The sequence below is a fragment of the Canis aureus genome, chromosome 13, assembly GCF_053574225.1.
Source record: "Canis aureus isolate CA01 chromosome 13, VMU_Caureus_v.1.0, whole genome shotgun sequence".
Taxonomy (NCBI): Eukaryota; Metazoa; Chordata; class Mammalia; order Carnivora; family Canidae; genus Canis; species Canis aureus.
This window is the reverse complement of record NC_135623.1, coordinates 19,734,310-19,748,735: the sequence shown is the minus strand read 5'-3', so window position 1 is coordinate 19,748,735 and position 14,426 is coordinate 19,734,310. Positions and strand designations below refer to the sequence as shown.

The window sequence follows — 14,426 nt, the reverse complement described above, 5'->3', positions numbered from 1 at the left end:
TTGCCAAACTGTCCCCCTGGAGGGTTGTTTCGTGCCTTTACGTGCTTAGGTGAGTGGACATAGGGAGGACAGCTGATGAGCACCTACTGTGCGTCAGGCTGTAAGGGTGAGCACACGCTGGCTCCCATGCCCCGCGTAGCCGGCCTGCTCTTCCCATGGGAGCCCATCCGTGGCAGGTGCAGGACACACGTGCATAGGAGCACGCCGTCCCGTGTGTGCAGGGGCAGGAGGCGCCTGTGTCCCTCAATACCTGTAGCCACTCGCTATGCACACCAGCCCCTTGGGTTCGGGTGTGCCATTGTCAGAGGACACACGCGTGCACACTCGGATGCACAGCCCCGCCCGTGCAGACGCTCTTGGACGTTTCCACTGGCAGCTCTGGCGGGCGAGCCGCCACCCAGACTGGGGATTAACAATCCTCACCGGGGTTTTCAGGCCTTCACCTTTGTGTTTCCGACATTTCAAAGTTCTCTTCAGAATGAGATCTAAGGATGGGGGGGCTGGGGGATCCGAGAATGGAAAAGCAGGCAATTTGGAAAATTCTTGTCATTTTTGAGTTCTTTCCAAAGACACCCATGGGAGCCGCAGCGGGGTCTGCGACGTCCAGCCTTGGGCCGGCCCCATGGTTGCGGAGCGGCCTCCTGCCTCCCCCGGTACGGCCCAGCCTGTTTGCTGACACCAAGCCCCCCACACTCTCATTGCCTCATCCCCACCGAGGGGTCCTGCTGGAGAGCTCTGGGCACGCTCAGCTTGCTCCTCCCCAGACAAGGACACCCCAGCTGCACACACCCTACTGTATATTGACAGTGACAACATCTGCCACCGAGTGCTCACTGAGTGCCAAGCCCCGAGTGTAGGCGGAGGGTTCCGAGTGCTTTGCATATATTGATTTATTTTTACAACAAACCTTGCAGGGTGAACTATGGCTATGTTCAACTTACAAAGAAACCGAGGCACAGAATGTTAAAGCAAGTGGCCCTAAGTCACACAGCCAGGAAGTGGAAGAGCCAAGACTCGTGTCCCAGCAATATGGTGCCAGAGTCACCATCTTAATCGCTCCACTGTGCTGCGTCTTGAGACACAGGGCAGAGTAACCTGGAGAGGTGCCGGGACCTCAGGCCCCAGGGAAGACCAGGAGGAGAGGACCTGGGGGCCTACTGTGTGCCAGGCCGTGTCCTGGAAGTGCCCACTGGCCCCTCTGCCATCAGATTACCCCACAAGCTCTCCTCTGCCCTGCAGCTGGAGGGCCCTTCCTAATGCCCAAATGTGGCCCTGCGGGCTCAGTCCCTCTGGGCCCTGCGAGTCTCCTTCGGGGTCCTGGGCTTCCCGCCGTGAGGGTTCCCACTGGGGGCGGCCAGCGCTGCGAGCGAGAGCGCTCTGCAAACCGGCTGGGCTGTGCGGTCATCCGAGGCCTGACCGTGTGACAGCCGCCCAAGTGGCTGCATCTTTGTCTCTGGTCCCCCTGGCTGCCCGCCTGCCCGCCGGCCTCCCGCCTGCCATCCACATGGTAGAAACGCCAAGGAACAAGGGCTTTCCTGTCTTCTTCTCTTTCCCCTTTTTCTAAAAATAAGCTGGAACCTTCCCCTCATCTGCCCCCAATTTTCTCCTGCTTGACCCCAACGACCCTGCGCCCTCAGATGAGGCCACATGTGTGCCCACTGCTGGACAGATGGGCCGTCCCCGCAGCGCAGATGGTGGGAGCGGGGAGCCTGCCCTGGCCTCTGCCCCAGCCCAGCCGGCCCCTCCAGCTATGCCCTTCCTGGGAACAAAGCATCGAGCCAGCCCCTGGTCTGCGGGAGGGGGTGAGGGAGAGCTTGTTTATAACAGGAAGCTCCACCCGGGTTTTATGAGCTGTCATGATAATAATAATCATCGCCCACATTTATATACACTGAGCACTTTCGCATCTGTTATCTCCTCTGGTCCACGCAACAAATCCTCGACATTGGTGTTATTGTTAATACTCCGACTGAGCAGATGAAGAAACCAGAGAGGGTGATCTACTTCCCTAAGGTTGCACAGCAGGGCAGGGCCAGGATTCAAATCCAGGGCCTCAGGTCTAAAGCTCGGGACCCTTCCACTCTCCCTCTGTCTTGCTTATGTCTGAACCCAGCAGCAGTCTTGCAGTTTGTGCCCAGGCATCTTCGTGGTGTCGTTTGAGCTGCTGTGTATTGAGGGCCTTGATGCGCGTGGGGCACGGCGCTGGGAGCTCCAGCTCAACCCCAGGGGGAGGGATCGCTGAGCCAATTTTGAGGGGGAGGAAGCTGACCCAGAGCCATCATGTGACTTGCCAAGCCTGCTGGCCGTGAGAGCTGGCGTCAGGGATTGGGCCGAGGGCTGCCCGACTCCAAGGGTTTCCTTCGCCAAGAGTTCACAACACTTGGCATCATGTGCTTCATTGTGATCAATTAACTTCACCGAACACGTCTCGAGCACCTGCTCTGTGCCGAGCACTGGGACGTAGGGGTGAAGGAGACGCATAGATGCCGCTCTAGTGGGGCTTCGTGATCTAGTGGGAGACAGACACGGGAACGGCAATTATGGCCCAGGGTGCGAAACCATTATTAGCCATGATAGTTAGCTTTGCGCGGTGTTTATAGCCCACCGAGGGCCCCAGATGGAAATCTGGCCGTTTCCATGTCTGCTGAAAATGGTCTAATGGCTTCCCTGTGGCTGTAGCTTCACATTTGAGCCTCCCGGCCCGGGATTCGGGGCCCTCGCCGTGGGGAAGAGCCTCCCTCTGCATCCTTGACGGCCTGCCTCGCGCTGTGCTCCCACCCCGAGCGTCCAGAGGTTCCTCCCACGCAGGCCGTTCCTCCTCTCATGGCTCTATCTGGCCAGCCTCTGCGTCCAATGCCGCCTTGCCCAGCCCGGCTTCCTCTGCAAAACTCGGCGCACATGGTGCCGCCCCAGGCTGGCAGGGGGTGGGGGAGGCAAGGATGCCAGATTGGGGCAGGGAGACAAATCACTTTACTCTGTGGTCCTCAGTTTCCCCTTCTGTAAAGTGGGCTGGAGAATAAGACCTAACTGTAGGAAGAGACAGTGGATGAGAGGGCAGCCCAGTGGCTGGCGGGGCTCTGAGCAGGCGTGCAAGCGGCCTGTGGGGCGCAGAAGCTTCCTGGAGGGCTACCACCGAGGGAGAGCCCTGGATGATGTTGCTGCCTGCTGACTGTGTGCAGGGTGCTGCTCCAGGCCCTCTGCACGTGTTAAGCCATTTAATCCTCGTAATGGCTCTATGAGGCTCACTAGCCCCATTTTCCACATTGGGAAATTGAGGCACAGAGAGATTTTTATTCTTTATATATATATATTTTTAAGATTTTATTTATTTATTTGAGAAATAGAGAAGAAACAGAGGCAGAGGGAGAAGCAGACTCCTTGCTGAGCTGGGAGCCTGATGCGGGGCTCAATCCCAGGACTTCAGGATCGTGACCTGAGCAGAAGGCAGATGCTTAACTGACTGAGCCGCCCAGGTACCCAGAGGCACAGAGAGATTAGGTGACTTGCTTAGGGTCACACAGCTAAGGAGGGGCAAAGCCTGGGTTCAACGCAAACACTTGGCCCCAGCACCCACACCCTAGCCACCTTGCTGTTACAGGAAGGGGAGGGGCGCTGGGGGTGGAGGCCAGGGCCCACTTACACTCTAGGACAAATGTCACCGTATTTAACAAAACAAGGCTGGGTGCCCTCATCCCCTCAGGTGGGGAAATGTTGGCTCCGGCTCTTCCCACCCCAGGACAGGGAGGCTGTCTCTGTGTGGGGCGCGCCTGCTGCTCAGCCGGGGTGATGGGGCCCTGTCTGGGCGGCTGGGGCTGGGTTCCAGTGTTGCTCCGGCGACAGTGGTCACTCTGAGGCAAGCAGGGAGGCATTCTTCTCCCTTTGCAGGAGAGGGAAGTGTGACCCAGGGAAGAATAAAGGGCCAGTCTCCAAAATGGCAACTGGAGGCTGAGATCTGGGCTCGGAGGCCGGAGTGTCTCCTTGCCGGTGGTGACGGCCATCGTCGGCGACTCGGGCGCTGCTACCTGGTCACAATTGGTGGGAAAGCCTTTGTTAAGCGTCTAGCGCCAGGCCTGCTCACAGCACCCGCTCAGAAGCCGGACACTGCCCTCCCTTCCTTCAGGAAATGAGTGAGTGAGCAGGTGAATGAGGGAGTGAGTGTAGAAGTCACCCAGGCCGGGGGAGGGGGGGTGCCCTCCTGTCCCCCGGGCAGCCGGGAGCTGGTGGCGTCTGCTCAGCCCTGTCCCCGGCCCTCCCCGCGGGGCACACGGTCCCATGCCAGGGCTTCTTCTGGTCTCCCTGCCCCCCCAGTCTCCTGCCCTCAGTCTCCCCAGTCGCCAAGCTGGTGCAGGGTCCTGGATGGAGACTTACTGGGCTGGGTCTTCTGACCTGACGTGCGATTCATTTCTGCCTGGAAGCCAGGGGGCGTCACTCAGTCTGGAGGAGCCATGACAAAAGTGACTCTCTGCCCTCCTTGCATCCTACAGATGACTCTGCGTGTCCTGGCGTGTGTCCAGCCTGAAAAAGGCCGAGCCAGGCTTGTGCAAGACCAAGGGCCAGAGCTCAGGACCCTTCCTACAGAATGGGGACTGCCTTCCCCCTCCTTCCCTCTCGTCTCCTTCCCTTCCTTCTTTCCATGGTATTTATGTGGAGGATGGAAGGAGTAGGAGGCTAGGCTAGGCGGGCTTTATGCATTGGAGACATGTCTGGGTGGGAGTCAGGAGACTTGGATTCTGGACCTGGATGTGTCACTAATTTACTGGGTCACCTTATGTAAGTCATTTTTCCCTTCTCAGCTCTGGGTGTTCATATTAATAATTTGGGGAAGGCGGTTGCCACTTCCATCCTTTTACTTGGCAGACTTATTGTAAGAATCAGTTCAATGAAACATTTCTTTGTTCTCTTATCTGCCTGCCCCCATCTGACCATCTAACACTCTCCCTCCCCACTTCCTTCCTTCTTTCCTTCCTTCTGCTTCCACTCATCTATCCTCCCATCCATTTATCCACCCATCACCCATCCTTCCATCCAACCATCCATCCACCCATCCACCCACGCTTCCATCCACCCATTCACTCACCCATCCATCCATCCATCCACCCTTCCATCCACCCATCCATCCACCTTTCCATCCACCCATCCATCCACCTTCTGTGTCCTCGCTTTGTGCCATGCACAAGAGAAGGACCCTACCATTCAAGGCCTGGCTTAGTCACCTCCAGGTGATATCCCACCTTCCCATCCCTATTTCTTCCCGGACAATGTCTGACCCTCTGGTACCACACTCACCAGTCTACCTTTTGTTGTAATGAGTCTTAACCAGACAGGGAGGTCCCAAAGGGCAAGGACTCTACCTGATCGGTGTCAGCGCCCTCAACATTGTTCAGCCCTCAGCATCAGGGAATGTTCTCTGAGTTCACAGCATTGAGCCTATCCCCACTCTAATCCTAATTCATCCCCAGCTTCCTAGGATAGTTTGAACCAGGTAAGGAGCCTGGGCATCTGCATAGCTAACAGTTGCCTCTGGTGGCCTCTTTGGAATCGTAGTCTCATTCTCCTAAGAGAGAGACATCCCTCCTCCCTCTTCAGAGATCCAGAGAGATTGCACCCGACCCAGGGTTCCAGAGCAGACTGAGGGGAACTTTGGACCAGAAGCCGGACCTTCTGATGCCAGCTGGTAACCCGCATGGTCTCACTCACTCAGGAGCTTCCGGGAGACCTGCCACGTGGGCAGCCGGCTCTGAATCCTTGATTTCCCTGTCCGTCTTTCTCTCCCTCGACCTACCTAGCCAGCGCAGCTAACCCGGCTGTACCAAGGCCTGCGGGCTGTGCTGGCCAGACACGGGAGCTGGGTGGGGGGTGGAGCATGGGGAGTTTCTGACTCGGGCTTGTTCCAGAGCCACCAGGCCTCCTCTGGCTGGTGAGGCTCGCCCATTCTTTCCTGGCCAGCTGCGGCGGTCCCCTGGGCCACTCTGAGTGACAGGGCACCAGGCATTCCCCTGGTGCCTGCAACGTGTCACTGGTAGCTGAGAGCTGGCCCCCCAGCTTCTCTCCTCCCAGGGGCCAGACCCCGCAGGGAAAGTGCACTTGATGGGCGGCCTGTAAACGAGCTGTCAGCAGAGGTGGTCTCGCTCCGCGGCTCCGCCCCCTCCCTCCGCGGAGCCCTGCTAGCTCTCAGCCACATTGGAAGAATTAGGGGCGGCTGGCGGAGGGAGGCGGCCGGTTCCCATGGCGGGGACCATGCATAAGTCCTAACACATTGGCACCGCGTGTGTGCGCTGCCCGCAGGAAGTGGGCTCTGGCTGCGCGGACGCTGTCCTGGGGACTCTGCGGCCACTGTCTGCCCAGACAGCCTTTCTCCCCGACTGGCCTCATGGCCTTTCTGGACCAGGGAGAAGCCTCTGGTGTTTTTCTTTTTTGCATTTGTTATGGCTTCTGCTCACTGTGTGTGGAAAGGGTCAAGTCTGGGGTGTAGCTCTGGGGCCCTCCATCGATGACTCTCTGTGTGACCCTCTCGTCTCCACGTTCCCATTTCCTTACGGGGCTGCCGTGTCCTGGAAGTCACTGGGTCGACCTCCTGCATGCAGATCTTCACCGAGTGTGAAGAGCCTCACGTCTGCTCTCTTTACCCTTGACATCCAGGTTCTGTTGGTATCTTCATACCCATTTTACAGATAAGGAGACAGAGCCTCAGAATAAAGGTCATGCTGGGAGTCACATGGCTACAAAGTGGGTCTGGCATGTTACAAAGCCCATGATCTTTCAGCTTCTCTGTGCCCTTCTAGAAGTCCAGTGTTCTACAAGTCTTGGGCTGTATGCCCAACCCTGTGGGGCTGGGGGGTAGGTGGGGGCCATGGTTCCTGCCCTCATTGAACCCAGGCAGTCGGTACCCCCAGGCTGGGTCTCGTGCCTGTGGGGGTGGGCACAGCCTGAGTCCCCAAGGACTGCACGGCCGTGGAGTGGGACAAGAATCACAAGGGCAGTGCTGAGGGGGATGAGGACCATGTCGATACCCCACCCTGCAGAACTGTAGAAACAAACTTGCTGTTTCTCTCCCATTTTGTGGAAACTCAACTATTATCAGGAGTCACAGTAGCTAAAAATGTCCAGGGTGCCAGGTTCTTGCTGTGCCCTGGGTCAGCCTTTCATTTTTTTTTTTTTTAAAGATTTTATTTATTTATTCATGAGAGACACACACACACAGAGACACAGAGAGAGAGAAAGAGGCAGAGATGCAGGCAGAAGGAGAAGTAGGCTCCATGCAGGGAGCCCAATGTGGGACTCGATCCCAGGTCTCCAGGATTACGCCCTGGGTTGAAGGCAGTGCTAAACCGCTGAGCCACCCCGGCTGTCCTGGGTCAGCCTTTCATACTCCTGTTGTCACTGTAACCTCAAAACCACATTGTGCACGCGGTCCTCTTATCATCCACACCTTAGAGATGAGGGCAATGGGTTCCATGGGGTGGAGGCCCTGACTCGAGGTCTTCAGACTCCAAGTGGCCAAGCAGCGGTTTGACCCCAGGGCAGTGCGGGACTGTGATACTCTCTTGGCACCTTCCTGGGAAGCAGGAGGGGGCAGGAGCCACCAGCAGCCCTGCCTAGCCCAGCCCAGATGGGAAGCAATGAGATGGGCTCGTAGGGGGCACGGGAGAGAATGGGTCAGAGCCGCAGGGCACCTGAGATCAGCTTCTCTGTCCAGTAGGGTAGTTTCTGGAGATTTCTGGGAGGTATGGTGGGGGCTTTGGGGTACCTGGAGCCTGGCCCCAAGATGGGGTAGGGCAGGAGATTCTAGGTCCGGAGCATCAGGAAGGGCAGGCCTGTCCCGGTCTGGGCAGGGCGTGCATGCTTCGATGGCACTAGAACATCCAGCACTCACCTCACAAAGCTCTGGGGCCGGAACTGGCGACACATGGATTTGATTGCTTGGGAAATCTGCTTGGGGGGCCTGGGGTAGGGACGCAGAGGTGGAACAGCTGATCAGCCTAAAAATAGCACAGCTTAGAATTCCTAGGGGCTCTAGGGTGCCCCATTCCAAATTTGGAAGTGGCCCGGAGTGTTCTCTGTAGCAGGCGCCCTACGTGGGTGGCTTTTCAGTGACAGGGTGGCTCCCCTGTGGCAGTGGCACCGGGCTGGGAAGATCAAGGGTCAGGTCCTGGCTGAGCAGTGTGAGCAGAGCCACACCTTCTCTGGACCCTTGTTCCTCATACCCTGGCTGCCTGGTAATTCCTGCCCTGCCATCTGCCCCGGGGGGCTAGGAGGACGCATGGAGACGAACGTGAACTGTCAAGTGCTGCCTACATGTCTGTTGTCACCGCAGAAGGGAGGGCACCCTGGGAAGGTTGATTTCATGACAATCTCTGGATGTTTGGGACAGGCCTACGCTCTCTGCTGGGTTCACAACTTCCAATGCCTTCCTGTGGCCCTCAGCCTCTTCTAGATGTTCTCTGTTGCTTCTTGATAGAAAATGCTTCCTTCCAGGACACCTGGGTGGCTCAGTGGTTGAGTGTCTGCCTCCGGCTCAGGGCGTGATCCCGGGAGTCATCTCTCTACAGAGGCTATGCTTCACAGGCTCCCTCTACCATGGATGTGCCTTGTCCAGGCCTGAGGCCGACACCATACCCCTGGCTCTTCCGCGGTGCTCTAGGATAGACAGCCTCAGCACCTCCACTGCCCCTCAGGGCCCAGGGTCCAGTCCCTGCCACACTGGGCCTCCTTTTCTAGGCACACAAGCCCCCCGGGTGCCTCAGTTTCCCGCTTGCAAAATGGGGATGCCCATGCCTGGGATTCTAGCCTTGTTGAGCCACGTAGGGACAATGACATAATGCACAGACACCTCAGAAGCCACGAAGCCCAATTCGCCTCCAGCGATTCTCCCACTGAGGAGAGGACAGGCGGAGGCCCAGGGAGAGGGGACTGGCTCGGGGCCACAGATGAGACAGTGGCACAGCCTGAGCTGGAAGCCAGGTTTCTTGGTGTCCAGCCTTGTGCTTGGAGCACAGGCAGGGACCAAAGGGGTCTGACGGCACGATGACGAACCCAAGTCTGAGTGTCACCACCTCCCGGCTGTGGCCTTGGGGTGAGCTCTGCGCTTCCGTGTTTAGTTCTCCTGTCATGTGCCATAAGGCTGTGCCCTGACGGTTGCTGAGGGAATCGGATGTGATCACACGGGGTGGAGGCCTGCATGGGGCCTGCAGGCCAGGGAGGCCCGAGAGAGTCCCGGGGAAGGCACAGGGCTTCCTGGAGAGGGCCGGGAATAACGTCTGCTTTCAGCGGCCCTCCAGGTCAAATCCTTGCTCATCCTGCAGGTCTGGCACAAAGGGGCCGCGTCTAGAAGTCCTCCTCGAGTCGCAAGCAGCGCTGGCCCCTTCTCTGACTGCCTTGCGCTTTGTGATGCCTGCTGCCGGAAAAACTCTTCTTCAGATGGTGGGGAGCTCAAATGTGTGTTTGAATGCCTCCCCAGCTGTGTGAACCTGGGCCTTAGTGTTCTCCACTGTGAAATGGGCACCAACAGACTCAATCCCATGGATCTGCAGTGAAAATAAAGTAAGTGTTTGACTTGATATCGAGAACGTGTCAAACAGACGGTAGCCATTGTCGTGATGAGGATGACATTCGTGCACTTGGTCATTCATCCAAGGAGCCTGGACGTGCCCCTTTTCTGGCTCCAGCTGGGCCCTGGACACAGGACAAGGGGGCGGGCTCCCACTGCCACGAGCTCAGAATCCAGGTGCGCAACCTGCCAACCCATGATGCCAACCTGACAGTGTACGCGTGGCGGGGGGGGGGGGGGCTCTAACACAGAGGGAACCCCCGACAGCCAGCAGGAACCAGGGACAGCTTCTCAGAGATGAGGCATTGCAGCTGGGAGCTGAAGGATGGGAAGACTTTGGTCAGGTGCCGGCAGAAAGGCACCCAGACTCAGCCTGGGCCATAGTCTGGAGGTGGGAAAGATAGCGGGGTCCCCCTGGGCAGGTTGGGGTGGCCGAAGTAGAGAGCAGAATCCCCCTGAAGGGCCACGGGCAGCCATGGCCACAAGACCCCACAGGAGGGGCAGCATGTTCTAATTTTTTATTTATTTTTATTTTTTATTTATTTGAGAGAGCGAGAGCGCATGAACCAGAGTTAGAGGCAGAGAGAGAGGCAGGCTCCCCGCTGAGCAGGGAGCTCGATGTGGGACTCGATCCCAGGACTGTGAGATCACGACCTGAGCCAAAGGCAGATGCTCAACCACCTGAGCCACCAGGTGTCCCGGCAGCGTTTTGATGCTGCTGCTGCTGCTGCTGCTGATGATGACGATGACGATGATGATGTGACAATGATTTGATGCTGTGGGTGGCACTGTCCAGACCCTGCTTCCCACAGACTGCAGCTTGCAATTGGCTTGTAAATACTCCCTCTCCACGGGTCAGGACGTGCAGACATTGGGAAGTGATGCCACTCGGTGCTCTGCACCCAAGAATGTCCTGTCCCTGCCCGCCGGCCCGGAAGGGCCCTGAGCTTGCTGAGCTTCCCACTGTGGGGCCGTGTCCGCCTCTATGTGCCCCGTGCCTGGGAGAAGGTGGCACTGAGCGGGTACGCACAGATATCCTAGAATCAGGGCCCCCCGTGGCCGTTCAGTCGGAGAAAGGGAGCCACAGAGAGGGACAAGTTGTCACAGTGACCAGGTGGCCCCCGGCGGCCCACAGCCGCTGGCTGAGCCTGTCCGGCCCCCGCGCCCGCTTCAGCCTGGGGCCCGGAGCCCCCGCCGTTCGGAGCCTGAGGGCCCGGGGGGCAGGCGGTGACCTTCCGAGGACTCCCCGAAGCCATCGGCGTCTCCTGGACGAGGGGCACCTGGGGCCGCCAGCCCCTCCTCCGCCCGCGGGAAGCACAATCCGCCGACAATGATCTCCTATTTACACCGCCTTTCTACCAGATGCATCCCAACAAGGTTCACGGGCTGTCATCCCGGTCCGGGCCCTGCGCCCCTGTCCCCCTGTCCCCCCCGCCAGGAGCCCCAGGCCGCGGCGCCCACGGCACCCACCGGCCGCTCCCTGCCCCCGCGCCCCGCTCCATGAATGAGGATTTGTGTTCGTTCCCTCCCATAAATTGCCCCTGGTCACCAGGGCCATGTTCTGTGTCAGAGTCCCTGACCACCGGCCTCGGACAAAACCTGCTTTGTGAAGTCCGGGGAAAAGACAAACAAATGATTATTACCTTCATTTATCCCTCCCCCCACCTTCTTTTCTTGGCCTGGAGTTAAGACCTTTTTTCTCTGTCAACAATCTTGACTTTGTTCCCTGAGAAGGAAACAGCTCCGGGAGGGCCTTGCGGAGATGCTGCTTGCAAGAAAAACCGTTTGGGAGCAGGGTGAAAAAAGACAGAGGTTACAGGAAATGGCAGACATTTTTTGTTGAATTAAACCATTAGGAGTGACCCCCAAACCAGAGCCAGGCAAAGGGAACAACTGGATACATTTAGGTCAGGACAAGCAGCCAAGTGAGGAGCTGAAACCAATTACCATAAATGAATGTTTCTCTTTTATTCACGACCACCGTGCCTGTTCCCAGGATGCTCTTGGGCGTCTTATAAAAACAGATGAACTCTCTGGTTTTGTTCGGGGAGTTATTAGCTAATGCAACTGTTGGGCAATTCATCAAACATTAGCACATGCTGCCATTAATGACCAAGGAAGTTGTCACTGGCTGGTCCCAAGCCATGGGGGCTGCCCGGGCTTCAGGGCTCGGGGTAGGGTCTCCTCCTCGGCGGGGCCGTTGACGTCGGTGCTTTGCGGGTAATAGTCGCCCTCAAAACCTGCCCCTCCTGTGGGGTCCTGCGGCCACGGCTGCCCGCGGCCCTTTGGGGGGTTGTCCTCACATCGTGGTGGAGTTCTGCTCTCTGCTTGGGCCACCCCAACCTGCCCGGGGAGACCCCGCTGTCTTTCCCACCTCTGGACCATGGCCCAGGCTGTGCCCTCGGCCTGGGCGCCTTTCCGCGGGCATCTGACCAAAGTCCTCCCATCCTTCAGCTCCCAGCTGCAATGCCTCATCTCTGAGAAGCCATCCCTGCTTCCTGCTGGCCGTCGGGGGGGGGCTCCCTCTGTGTTAGAGGCCCCCCGGCTGCCGTGCATACTGTGTCGGGTTGGCATCGCGGGTTTGCAGGTTGCACACCTGGATTCTGAGCTCGTGGCAGTGGGAGCCCGCCCCCTTGCCCTGTGTCCAGGGCCCAGCTGGAGCCAGAAAAGGGGCACGTCCAGGCTCCCTGGATGAATGACCGAGTGCATGGCAGATCCGTGGACATCAGTGCCTACGTGTGACTCCTGTAGTCTTAGCCTGCCTTTCTGCCCACCGAAGTCAAGGGACTGTGGTTCTTCTAGTGTAGGCTTCTCCCCGCTTTGAGCTGCAGGGCGCTGGCATCCAGCTGAGAGCCACACAGGCATCACTTGGGGGGGAGAGAAACCTGGGTTTGTGGCCTGGCGTAACTACTTTCTCTCTGTAGGCCTCAGTCTCCTTATCTGTGAAATGGGCTGGGCGACTCCTCTCTGAAGCTTCTTGAGAGGAAAGTTGCAGAGGAGCATATGCTCTTGGGCGAGGGAAAGGAGCAAACTGAGTTACAGCTGCCCTGCGGCTTACCCTGGGTAATTCTGACTTGGGGGAGACATGGAGCAGCTTCCTTACAGCCTCCGAGTGTGGGCGGGGAAGCCAGCTGGGTCTTCAGAGTCAGGAGGAAGTGGATCCAGTCCTGCTCGGCTGTGGCCTTGCTTTGTAACCTCTGGCACTTCACACCATCTCCTGGAGCCTCGGTTTTGGTTCTGAGAAATGGCACGGTAATACCACCCACCCCCCCGGGGCCTGCCAAGGCCTGAAAAGGGCTGAGTCTGGCCCTGGCCCAGGCCCAGAGCAGGGACTCATCACAGAGAGGCTCCTATTAAGGCCATTAGTTATATTAGCAAATGTCACTGGGGGGGCGGGAGGAGTGGAAGGAGGGGCCCTCAATCTGTCACCTTTTCTGCTGTTTCTTGCAGACGAGATACCCCGTGGCAGTCTTGGTGTTGCAGAATGAACATTCTAATTCCCCCACAATGTGTTTCCAACCCAGCCACGGTCCCCCTGCCAGACTTCGCAGCCCGCCTTTCCCTGCTGAGCTGCACTGTCTCTGGCCGGCTGGGGCTGACATCTGCCAGAAAAGCAGACCACCTTCTTGGATTTTCCGTTTGCAGCTGGGAGGGTGGCTGGCAGAGCAAATTACAAAGCAGGCCCCGGTTCCAGCTCCTGCTCGGGCAGGGCAGGCCCCTCCTGTGTGGCGACAGCTGCCAGGAGCTGGCCGGAGAGGGGCTTGGAGCAGCAGGGTGAGCGGCGCACGGAGGAGCCAGCAAGTGCCCCGGGCCGGTGAGGATGGCAGGGAAGGCGTACCCAGGCCCACAGGGGGCTCCGGGCAACCTGGAAGGACGAAGGCGAGCGGGTCCTTTCTCCGGGACGTCGGGCAGGTTCTTCTACCTTTCAGACTCAGTTTCCTCTCTGTAAAATAGAAACAAAAGTAGGTCCATAGACCCTTAGCTGACATGCCTGGGGCCAAATGTGGTTTGGAAATCAGAATTGTTCAGATTTTTAGAAAGTAAGGTGCAGGGACGCCTGGGTGGCTCCGTGGTTGAGCCTCTGCCTTCGGCTCAGGTTGTGATCCTGGAGTCCGGGGATCAAGTTCCGCATCAGGCTCCCCATGGGGAGGAGCCTGCTTCTCCCTCTGCCTGTCTCTCTCTCTCTTTCTCTCTCTCTCTCTCTCTCTGTGTGTGTCTCTCGTGAATAAAATGAATAAAATCTTAAAAAAAAAGAAAGTAAGATGCATGCTATACTTTATAAAACCCCTACTAAGGAGAATGGCCTGGGAAACAAACACATAATGATTTCTGTGGTGCAGTGTATGAATATTCATATTATGTGAGACGAGTAAAGACCATAAGTACCCTTGTATAGGTTCAGTTAGGGTTTTTTGACATGATATGGATTTCTGCAAATTTGTGGAAAAGCTCCTTTCTCCGAGCTTCTTGGATTTCAGAACTATGGATTAAAGACTGTGCACCTGTAACATCAATGTGATATGGTGGTTGTTAAGATGGCAAGAGACACTGAAAGTAAGGCAGCCGGCAGACTTTTGGGGCACGGGAGGTCTCAGCTCCCCTAGGCCAGGGGTTCTCATCGCTGGCTACATATTGGAATGACCCAAGGGGCTTTGCCCGGACCCCATCCAGGCAGCTTTAAGTTAAGCTGGGCCTGTGGCTCTGGCAGCGATGCTTCAAAATGCTCCTTGGGTGACTGTTTTTGGTGATACCTTCGTCGAGACATCGTACCTCTACCAAATAATTCACTCATTTATAGTAGTGGTTTTTAGTATATTCACAGAATCGTGTAACTAACCATCACCACGATCAATTCGAGAACAGTTCATCATCTCAGAAA

At 57.4% G+C, this 14,426-nt stretch overlaps 1 long non-coding RNA gene across 2 annotated transcripts in view; it reads left to right on the top strand.

The window, feature by feature from the left end:
- The window catches only part of LOC144282002 (uncharacterized), a 44,137-nt gene extending 30,208 nt beyond the window's left edge, over positions 1-13,929 (top strand). Inside the window, exons 1-3 of one of the 2 annotated variants that reach the window (XR_013350380.1) lie at positions 3,891-4,127; positions 9,303-9,540; positions 12,998-13,929. This is a non-coding gene — a long non-coding RNA (uncharacterized LOC144282002). Of the gene's footprint in view, positions 1-3,890; positions 4,128-9,302; positions 9,541-12,997 lie in introns of those variants that run through there. The other variant, XR_013350381.1, reaches the window with a different exon arrangement.
- Positions 13,930-14,426: the final 497 nt, after the last annotated feature.